The 11,708-nt window shown below is 31.6% G+C and overlaps 1 pseudogene; it reads right to left on the bottom strand.

The window, feature by feature from the left end:
* Window positions 1-3,899: 3,899 nt before the first annotated feature.
* Window positions 3,900-10,718, bottom strand: LOC127094700 (E3 ubiquitin-protein ligase ORTHRUS 2-like; annotated as a pseudogene).
* Between the last annotated feature and the right edge of the window lie 990 nt (window positions 10,719-11,708).

An 11,708-nucleotide genomic window follows, 5' to 3' on the forward strand; every position in this document is an offset into this window, starting at 1 on the left:
GAAAAGAAAATAATTGAAGCCATAAAACAAGGTTAGCATTTTTTCTACCTCAATGCCTAAAATTATTTCCCCTCCCTGCATGATTATTCAGCAGCCTGCACCACTGACCCAATAATTTCAATAGAGTTAGTTGGTCTGTCAAAGAGATGGAAGAAATGGAATACTGTGATAATATATTCTCTTACAAAACCCTAAACAACATTAATAACCATCACAAATAGATATGCACCCAAGAAAAAAAACAATAAAATCAAATTTGAATGAATAAAAATAAATGACAATGAGAAGAAAACATACTCATGTTGAACTTGAGACAATGTTCATGCGTGCACTAAGGACGGTGATAGTTTTGTATGTGGCGGTTTGAGAAGACATTGATGCGTTAGGGTTTCTGGTTTGGGGCTTACGAAATGTGTTTATAACTGGATTGGTTCAGTTAGTTAAGAGAGGAATTGATTAATTAGGGATGAAAATAAATAAAATATTTGAAGAAGAATAAGAGAAGAGAAGTGAACTTACTATCTTCAAGCATTTCCTGAGATTATTGACGAACTCCATTGCTTCAAATCCATGAGAAAAGGGGAAAAGAAGGGAAGTGAGGTCCAACGCGGAGGTGATTCAGAAGCTCGTGCGAGGTCTAAAGAAGCTCGTGCGAGGTCTAAAGAGAAAGGTCTTATTGTTAATCTGTTTTTGATTTTTGACTCATATAATAGGCACTACTTCATGTAAAACTGGCTCTCATAGATTGTGTGGTGACTTCCCAAAAAGTAATAAGCATTATCAACACTATATATTGTTTCAGGAAGACACTTGAGTATTTTCAGTTCACAAAGATTATTACGATAGAACCTACGAAAATGCATACACTATATAGCACAGGGTACATTTAAGGTGCGAATTTCAAGGAGATCAATGTCACCTTTTGGATTTCCATTCAAGATGGGATATGGTCAACAAAATTGGACGAATACCACAAAATCCCTCACACTGCCAAACAGAGACAATGGCTTGGGGGACACTTGTTCTGGGACGGTCACAAAGGCCAACGACCACTGCCCAAATAAGGTAATAATTCTCCAATTTGCTCGCAACGCAAGAGTTGGGAAAGAACATGGGATGTCCAGATCCAAGATACATCTAACAGCTACCCACATCCTACGTTGAAAAAATAGTGGTTTATTACAATCGCTACACTAAATAAAAAGAAAGTGTGTCATTCTCTAGGTACGCAAAATCAAATTCAAATTTTAGTCATTAAACTTATTCAGATATTAACATAAGGGTGTGTTTGGTTCGGTATAGATGGAGGAGAGGGGAGGGGAAGGGAGGAGAAATTTCTATCCAAATATGTTTGGTTCAAATTTTAGGACGGGAAGGGAGAAGAAAGTTTTGTTAGATGATTCATTATAATTTAAAAGTTGTTATCAGTCTATAGTTTAATTTTTGTCGGAGACTTATAATCCAAATCAAGCGTACTCTATTTTTTAACGTTATGTGATAAATTATAATTTTTTTAGTCACTCAATATTAAAGAATTTACTACCAAAAAAATATGTATGCATATTTTACATTTGAATATCATATCATTTATATAAGATCATAAGGATAAAAATATAAATTATTAATAAAACTTCTTTCCTTTCTTCCTGAACTAAACATATTTTTAATGAAAATATCTCTCTTCCTCTCCCCTTGCCTCTTTTGAACCAAATGCTTATCGGATTTTTTGTGAAAATGATGTCGGAATTAAAAAGTATAATTGGTTTCTTTGATCGGTAAAAAATCTACAAGTGTACAAAAGTATAAAACAATACGAACACAATGAAATTAGTTATAAACTGTTATTCTTTACTTTCTCTTTGAAACAAGATTACAAATGTTACAGAATAGCAAATAACATTTCTCATCCTAATTGAGATTTGACTTATGCAATGATGAGAGACTAGTATGCTATTTATAAGAAAACTAACATCTAAACTAATGGGCTTTTACACACATGCGCATTACACAAGCTAACTTAGATAACAATCTAACTTAAACAATTAAGCATAATAAACAGGCCCAATTCGATATGCTTACAATCCTAGCATACTTCAACTATAGCATGTGAACAGACTTCGACAACATGCTAAGGTCATATCGAATTGGCGAACCAAGAAGCTACTATTCGACCATACTAGACTTAGATCCAACATCTCACATGATTAAAAAATATCCTTCATATCTCCTCCCCTTCCCTTCCCTCCATTAAAATCTCATCCCTCTCATTTGAACTAAATAGATCATAAGCGTTGGAGTAATAACCTCACATATCAACTCTTCTCCCTCAACGCATCAGAAGCTCAAGTCTACCGTTGCACCTCGCAACCTCCAGTCTCTGATCAACTGTGATTCCATAACAGAACAAGTAAAATAAATACACATTATTGAAGATTAAAATAGAGTCAAAATTGTATAATTTAAAAAAAGAAGTTGTATCTTAATTTTTTTAAAGTTATTCAAAATAGCTTTAAGTGATTTTTTTAAAATCTTAATATTCCCTCAGATGCATTTGGGTGGATTTTCACATACTTCAAGTCTTGTGAGATACTTCTATCTTGTAAACACTTACTTGGATTTTAATTTATTTGAGACATGAGTTTAATTTCTTTAATTGCCATTATCAGAGAAACCAATTTATCAAGATTAATTATTTTGGTTGCATCTTTAACCCCTTTATACTTTACTTTAGTTATTATTATCAAAGAATAATTATCATCATAAAAATAAGGTTTGTCTATAATGGAATTTTCTTAATTAGTAATATGCAACACATGTGATTTCTTAGATGGATTGGAGGATAGATTAATAGATTAAATTCAAAAAATAATTTAAATTCATTTCATAGATAAATTGTATATTCATCCATTGGAAAGATATAATAAAATAAAAAATAATTTTAAAATTATAGTATTAATTATATTATTGAAAAGTGTTTTTTATTTGTTTGTTTTTATAATTAATTTTTTAATATAAAAATGTCATCTATATATTAAATGTTTCACTTTTATAATTTTATAAATAATTTTTAATTATTTTAATATTAAAGTAATTTATTAGAATTAAAATAAACTTTAAAAGTAATATATTGAAGTTTTTAAATACATTGGCTAGATTGAATTCATCTATAATATTACAAGATTGAATTCATCGATAATTATATACGGATGGATTGGAAAACAATTTTTTCCATTGGATTAATGAAAAAATAGATAAATATATTAAATTGAAATTCTAGTTTTTATGCTTCAAATTCACGAAGTTCAATCTCAAAAAAGGTGCCTTGTGGTTTGAATTCAGTTTTAAAATCTTAAGTAAGCCTTAAAAGAATATCTTAAAAATTATATAAAAAACTAACAGTAATGTAAAAGAAACCTATGTATCTCTTGTATATGAAAATATAACTTGATAGGTATATATTAAAATATAAAATGCTTCAACTCCTTCTCATGTTTAAAATAACACTATAGTTAGGCAATATCAAATAAAGTTGGTATTTCCGAGTTTAGTTTGATTTTTTTGCATTAAAAATTTATTACTTCGTAACTCCAACTTCGACATGAAGTTTGTTAAGCGTCAAGTAAATTCGGTTGCGCATTTATTAGCAAAAGCGATCAATTCTTAGAATAGACGTTGTGTTTTTTATTTGATTCCTTTTTTTACGGAAGAACCCTTGATTAATGAAATGACTCAAGTTTTCTTGTGTAAAACAATACCAATTCCCAAATGTAGTAAATATCTTCTCAAACCTCAACAAGTATAATGCAAATCCAAAAAAAAAATCATAATTACAAGACATTCGTTTCCTTTCCAGTTCCACATCATCAATATGTTTCTCCACCATCTCTACAGTCTTGGCATCAAAAATCTCTCTGGAGTGATTCTATGATGTCCATCATGTCTGTGTTAACCTATTAAAAACCATAAATAATAATAAAAATAAGACTTTTTTATCTCACTAAATAATTGAAAGAAAACACATACGTACACTGTTAATAATGTTAAGTATCAAGAGATATGCAACAAAAGAATCAAACATTATCAAATGCATATGTGACCAATATTAAGTATGAAATAATTTCCAACAAAATTTGAAACATTATTAAATGTAAATAAATTGTCAAAATTGAATACCTAAAGACTTTATAATAAATACTAAATTCCACACGTAATTTCATATTTTCAGATAGGTTTAAAAGGAACTTGAATAAGGATGACAACAATCCATTTTTTATTTGGTTGTTGCAAATATAAGTCATAATACTGAAACTTATAAATCACATTACAAATATTCAATGCAATCCAATGGCTAAAAATAACGCTAAAACTAATAACGCCTACTTCAAAGTGAAATCTTAAGATAAACCATTTATTTTAAAAGAGGTACAGCATTACCTTTAAAATCTTAAGGTAATCCACGATGTCAGTCGAACATGTAGGATATTTCATGGTGTTTTTCTTGGGCCGCAAAGCAAATCCACTTTGAGTGACCCTCTCCCTTATATAACTTTGGCTTGAAAACACACATTCCAAGCAGACTTTGCAAAAGTTGTGAGCACATGGTGTAGTAAGAGGGGAAGCCAACACCTTGTGGCAGATATTGCAACCAAACTCTACAAAAAAATTAACTTAACAAATTCACTACAATATTATTCTTACAACAACAACAACAACAACATCTAATTAAAAAGAAACAAGGTGAATAGTTATCACCAAGGATCTTATACCTTTCAAAAGCTTATCCTTGATTTTTGAGGACACCTTTCTTGCTTTTTTCACATCAACTTTTATTTTTGTTTCATCGATAGGATTCACATTCACTAGTTTCTTACTTGGCGGTGGAGGCTTCTTCCATAGCCATCAACCTTTTTCCTCCTAAAATTTAGACAAACGCACATAGTTATAGATGTTATAAGAACTATGACATTTGACTATCATTTGACTGTATGAGCATCAACTCACCCTTTATTCGACTTTCGACTAAGTTTGGCATACAACTTTGAGTATTTCAGATGTAAAGGATTTTTTTTTACAAAAACTTAAACTTAATGATTGTGATTATCATGTCTTATAAAGTATAAAAGTAATGTTTAAGAAAATAAATAAATGTAATAAAAATAACTAAAATAAATCCTTTATGGCATCAAGATCTCTAAGGAAAACATATCAGTAGAAAACACCACTACTTACATCAAAGCCCCATGATGGATCACCCTTCCTTTCAATAATAGGTAGTGGATAGGGACGATCTTCGGATAATTCACTTCTGATCAACAAAACGAATTTAAGGATCATGTTTTATACCTCTACTCGGATTATTTGTAAAAATACACAAGACGCCAGGAACAAAATTTGCAAATAACCAACCTTGTCCATGGAGCAGGCTCATTGTCACACCTCACAAACAAATATCTACAAACCTTGTGACCCTATGAAAAATATACTTCCAGTCAATAATAAAGTTTGATCAATTGATAATTTGTTAGATATTAATCAATGTACTTGCATGCATAAATGGAATGCATAAATATTACAAACAAGAACCATACTTGCTTTCTAATTTTGCGCCACCATTTTTCAATTCTATAAACCCCATCGTATCGCACTCCTGATTTGGGTGCATAAGAGGAGCGTTTCTTCGTGTGGGACCTGAACCAAATTAATGGATTTACAATCTAAATACCATATAAATTTACACAAATCTGTGTAAAAATTCATCACATATTATAACATTGAAATTTAAAACTAAACTATTAAAGAACAAAACAATTGAATTTATAATAAGACAAACCTTACAACACGAACAGGATAACCTTTTTCGCAACTGAGTCTCAAATCTTCATTCTTTCTCTCAGAATTTTTATCAAATGACTGATTTTTGTTGGTACGTTTGTTACCACTAAGGTCATTTCCACAACTTCCACTATAAAGAAACCAATTACCATGATCTATCTCATCAATGTAACCACCAGATAGAGCAACGGATTGAGCACCATAAACACTCTGACTAGCAATCCTGGAATCATGGGGAAAATGAGCACCCCATTGGATACATTCCATCAAACCCTCCCATGTATCACCAACAAGAACTCCCCGTTTTCTTATTGGATCATTCTCAGCAACAATGGGTCCAAAATGATCTTTTGAAATCGTCACAAATATCTTCCCATGAGCAACACTCTCTGATATAGCCATTTGAATGGTGGTCTCCAGTTGTGCATTGATTTGTGGACCACTCGCCATATTTGCTGGAATTTCAGCCTTACAATTGGGCAATTGTTTTTTCCTTGCTTAATCCATTTCTCAAAACACTTCATAAAAATTGTGCCCGCATAGTGTCTGAAACCCCAATAACAACAAATAATAAATTACAATTTTAAAAAATAATTCTAATAAGACTAAATGTTTAATATGTTTCAGTTAAGATCAAATTGTTTAGAGAACCTAACAAAAACAAATTTAATTGGGTTGTCTGAAGATTTGATTTCAAGATTGAAATACAATGTCACTGGAAATTATCAAATAATTAAAATAAAATAAAAATATTTCTTTAATGGTAAAGAGAAAATATAAATAGGGGAAATGAAAGAAACTAACAGTGATAGGCCTCTCAGGCAAGTGCAAGCAGAAAGTGCAGTTAAGCTTACTATAGAAAATGCCATACAAGTCATTATATTTTTTGTTGTTTTCAAAAGGTGGTTTAGGAGATCCATCATAGACTTCATGACTTTTCTTGGCCCTTTCTTCACCAGTGAGTGAAGTACCATTCTCGTTGGCGTAGATGGTGGAAACAAGACTACAAGTGATAGGAGGAGCAGATGCATCGACGACGTGGTTGACATCCACAGGTTGAGAACAATCAGTGTAATTCCAATCGAAGATTTTCAGGGGACGGAGAGGTAAACATGGAACAAGCCATGGTGTTGCACAAGTTTTGCAACTCACAATTTCACTTTCTAGAGGCTTATGGTTGCAGATCATACAAATGCCATCAGATTTGTAAGGAAGTAGCTTGTTGTGTCGTTGCGCCCTTTAGGATAATATGACGTAACTAGTTTGGCTTAGTTATTTCTCTTGGTTATAAAATTTTACGCTCTTTTTCTTTTACCCCACTTTTTATAGTTGTTTTTTGAGACTTCATTCTTATCCCTTCTTTTTCATATGTTTTTCTTCTTATATATATATATATATATATATATATATATATATATATATATATATATATATATATATATATATATATATATATATATTTTTACGCTCTTTTTCTTTTCTCCCACTTTTGAAACAAGACTACAAGTGATAGGAGGAGCAGATGCATTCAAGACAACTTTTGTAAATATGATTTAATTATTGTTTACCAATAGTACATATAAATTTCAACCCACATATTCAACTTTCAAACAAACTTCATCAATTACCATTAATATAATTTTTTTTATAAATTATTTTAATTTTTAATAGTTTAAAGATTCTACAAATTAATATAGAATTTTTAAAGGTTTAAAGATTATACATATTAATATATAAATTTTAATCATTAAATGGAATATTAAAGTATTAGAAATTTTCGATATTTGTAAAGAAGCTCTATTATAAAATTTTATAACATAAGCTAGAAATTTAGATATTTATTGATATCAAATTTTAACCAACTACAAACTAAATTTTAACACTAAAGGAGCAAAGGTACAATAGAAGAACAATTACAAAAAGCAACATAAATATTAGTCTCTTGTCTTTTAGATTGCTAGCTTATTCCAATTTAAATAAACATTCTTCCAATTAAGTTTTTCACTATACAAATAATAACAATAACATTGTATAATTACTACTTTTGTAACTAGCAACACAAAGATCCAATTATTTCTCTAAGAACTTGAAGTTGATGCTTTTGTGTCTACTCTCTCTCAAGCTCTTTGGCCCCTACTTAGGTTGCAATAAGCAATGGGAATAAACACGACTCATAGAGGATTTTTTTAATATTTCAAAGACAGATAATTTATACAGCAAATGCCTCAAAAAATTATGGAGGAATAGTATAACTAAACGGCTGACATGAAAGGACAATTAATTTGTTAAAAGACAAGCCAATTGCAACAATGAAAAATATAGAAGTTAAAGGAAGTAACCAGCTAGAAAGCTATGCTAGTATGAACACAATACTCTAATATAACTTTCTTGTCAAACTCAATTTACTAAGTGAGTAATCAAGTGTGAATTTATCAAACAAATTGAGTTTGTCTAAAATCAAATTGGAGATTCCTATGTACTTAAATGCACTAAATAATTCAAGTTTCTACTTATAATTGAACATTGTTTTTGCCTTAAAAGGAAATGTAAGGAACTTATTATGAATGAATGGGGAACAAACCTACCTATTTCTTGAATGCTCCACTATTCAAAAATATGCACATTTTAAGTGATAAGGGTCTTGCTTCCAATCCGGTATTGGAAACAAGGTCCAATTTGAATGAAATATTTTATCATCATAAAAAGAGATCAACAATTGAGCAATAGAAATCATGGATGCATGTAGCTCTACATGCCTTTAAAGTTCAAGAAACAAAGAGAAGAGAAGAGCTAAATGAAAAATGTAGAACAAAGCAGAAAACCATCTTTTATTGAATAAATTACTTAATGTGAAACACCAGTGGTACATAAGGAGCCAAACAGCGAAGGTACTAGAACCGTGCGGAAGGATCCGACAACATCGTGCACAGAAGTGAAATAGTGTAGAAGGAGCCAGAAGCATTGTATGTAGGGAGTGGACCATCCTATCAATACAATATATTTCGACCACCAATTGAGAAGAATATATTGGCCAAAGACAGACAATTCCCTAAACTTAGTACCTAAAAAAATCAAAACTATTGGACTAGCTCTTTGAAAAACATATTAACTATTTGCCTTATCAGTTTAAGACCAATATTGACCTTGAAAGTTTCATTTAAGACCCTTTAGCTTGATACAGATGCTGCTACAAATTGAAATTATAGGAAAAGACAAACCAAGAAAGTAGTTGTAAACAACAATAGTATATAAAGTAGCAGTGAATACAATGAAGTGATTTTCTAATCAGGCTAAGCAACATAAGAAAATATCACAGCTACCATGCCAACAAACATTCTACACTTAGCAGGATGTATAGCATCTTCGATAAACTGAATAACAATAGTACACTTCTTTGCCATCTTAACCAAGTTACAACCACTCAGATAATCCATAACTCAACAATATATGACAAAGGAAGAGCCAAATAGCTTGTACCTCAAAACGTGCATTTTTTTATCGTAAGAATTCCAAAAACAACGTCAACAATCCGAGTAGGTTTGTCTACACTCACAAAAAGGTCATTGTTATCACTAGCCTGTGATTTTGCCCTTTCCTATTTTCAGTCTCTCAAAACAGTCGAGCATCGGTTACAAAGAGTTACATACAAACCTAAACAGTGAGAAATTTATTGGAAAAAATAGATAAAAGTTGTTCTATTTTATTCGTCAGCCTTAGGGTGGTTTATATAGTGAGAATACAATTATTACAATTGATTTTCTCCTTAATGGAGAATAAAAAACAATAAAGGTAGTATTAAAGACAATAATAAAACCGAAATAATATATTTTCCAACAACCCGCTCAAGTTGGTGCATAGATATCTATCATGTCCAGCTTGTCTATCAAATACTCAAAAGTAGGTTTTGTCAAACTTTTGGTCAGGATATCCGCAGTTTGTTGACTTGAAGTCACGAAGGGTAGACATATGATTTTAGCATCTAACTTCTCATTTATGAAGTGTCAATCAATCTCGATATGCTTGGTTTTGTCATGTTGAACTGGATTATGAGCTCTGCTAATAACAGCTTTACTGTCAAAGTATAATTTCAATGGAAGCTCAATTTTCATCTTAAGTTCTTCTAGGACTCTAGGGATCCATAATACTTCACAAATACCTTGACACATAGCTCTAAACCCGGCTTCTGCACTACTCCTTTCTACAACTCATTGTTTCTTGCTCCTCCATGTCACAAGATTATACCAAAAATAGGTACAGTATCCAGAGGTTGATCTTTTATATGTGACTGAACTTGCCCAATCGGCATCGGTGAAGATAGATACATTTCTTTCACTAGTCTTCTTAAAAAATAATCCTTTTCCAGGATTTCCCTTCAAATATCTCAGTATCCTATAGACTGCCTCAAGATGTTCCTCGAAAGGAGAATGCATAAACTGACTCACTACACTAACTGAGAAAACAATATCAGGTCGGGTGTGTGACAAATAAATTAGTTTCCCAACCAATCTCTGATATCTCGTAGTATCAATAGAAACATTACCTTCTCCCCAAAGTTTAGCATTAGGATCCATATGGGTATCTGCAGGACGACATCCACTCATTCTTGTTTCTTTCAACAAGTCTATAATGCATTTCAGTTGTGAAACCATAAAACCATATTTTGACCGAGCAACCTCCATACCTAGAAAATATCTCATGAATCTCAAGTCCTTGATTTCAAAGTCTACTACCAATTTGTCTTTTACTCTTGCTATTTCCATTGTATCGTCTCCAGTAAGGACAATATCATCAACATAAATAATCAGGATAACAACTTTTTCATCGTGGGAGAATTTTGTGAACAAGGTGTGATCAGCCTGTCCTTGCATGTACCCTTGTTTCTTCATGGACTAAGTGAATTTTTGAAACCAAGCTCTAGGGGACTGCTTTTGTCCATAAAAAGACTTATTTAGTTTGCACACATTTGATCCAAATTTGTTTTCAAAGCCAGGACGAATGTCCATATATACTTCTGCTTCTAGATCGCCATTAAGAAATGCATTCTTAACATCTAACTGATGCAAAGGCCAATCCATGTTAGTAGGAAGAGACAAAAGAATTCTGACAGTGTTCAATTTTGCAACATGATCAAATGTATCTGAGTAATCTATATCATAGGTCTGAGTAAAGTCTTTAGCCACCAAGCGAGCCTTATACCTTTCAATTGATCCATCGGAGTTATACTTCACAATAAACACCCATTTGCATCCAACTGTCTTCTTGTCATCTAGTAGTGACCTAACACTCCAAGTTTTGTTTTTTTCAAGAGCTTTCATCTCCTCAAGTACATCTTTCCTCCATTTTAGAATTTCTAGACCAACTGTACACTTTTGGAATTTGTACACTAGACAATTTTGAAGTGTAGGCAGACATAGATGAAGACAAATTTGATTATGATATAAAATTTGACATGGGATGTTTAGTGCAAGATCTGACAGGTTTTCTAATGGCAACAGGATCATCTATATCAGGATACAAAATACGACTCTCAGAAATAGAGATAAACTTACATTTTCTTATGTTAGGAAATTGATTAGTCCCCAGTTCAAATTCCGGGCAGTGTTGAATGTGGACTGGTCCTTTCCTTTATGGTGATTTTTCACAAAAACCTTTCCTTTCCAAGTCCTGTTTCCTAATTCAAATTTGTTTTGTTGAAATGACTCATTATTTTATGGCATTTCATTTAGATCATAATTATCATCGTTTTCATGATTCTCATTGTTTTCTACAATAGAAAATGTAGCCTCGGATTCACAAGGCTCCTTACTCATAACAGGAGTAGGATCAGATAAAGAATCATGGCCATTTTTTGTTGGTGCATGTGTAAAAATCTCAGA

The sequence above is a fragment of the Lathyrus oleraceus genome, chromosome 6, assembly GCF_024323335.1.
Source record: "Lathyrus oleraceus cultivar Zhongwan6 chromosome 6, CAAS_Psat_ZW6_1.0, whole genome shotgun sequence".
NCBI lineage: Eukaryota > Viridiplantae > Streptophyta > Magnoliopsida > Fabales > Fabaceae > Lathyrus > Lathyrus oleraceus.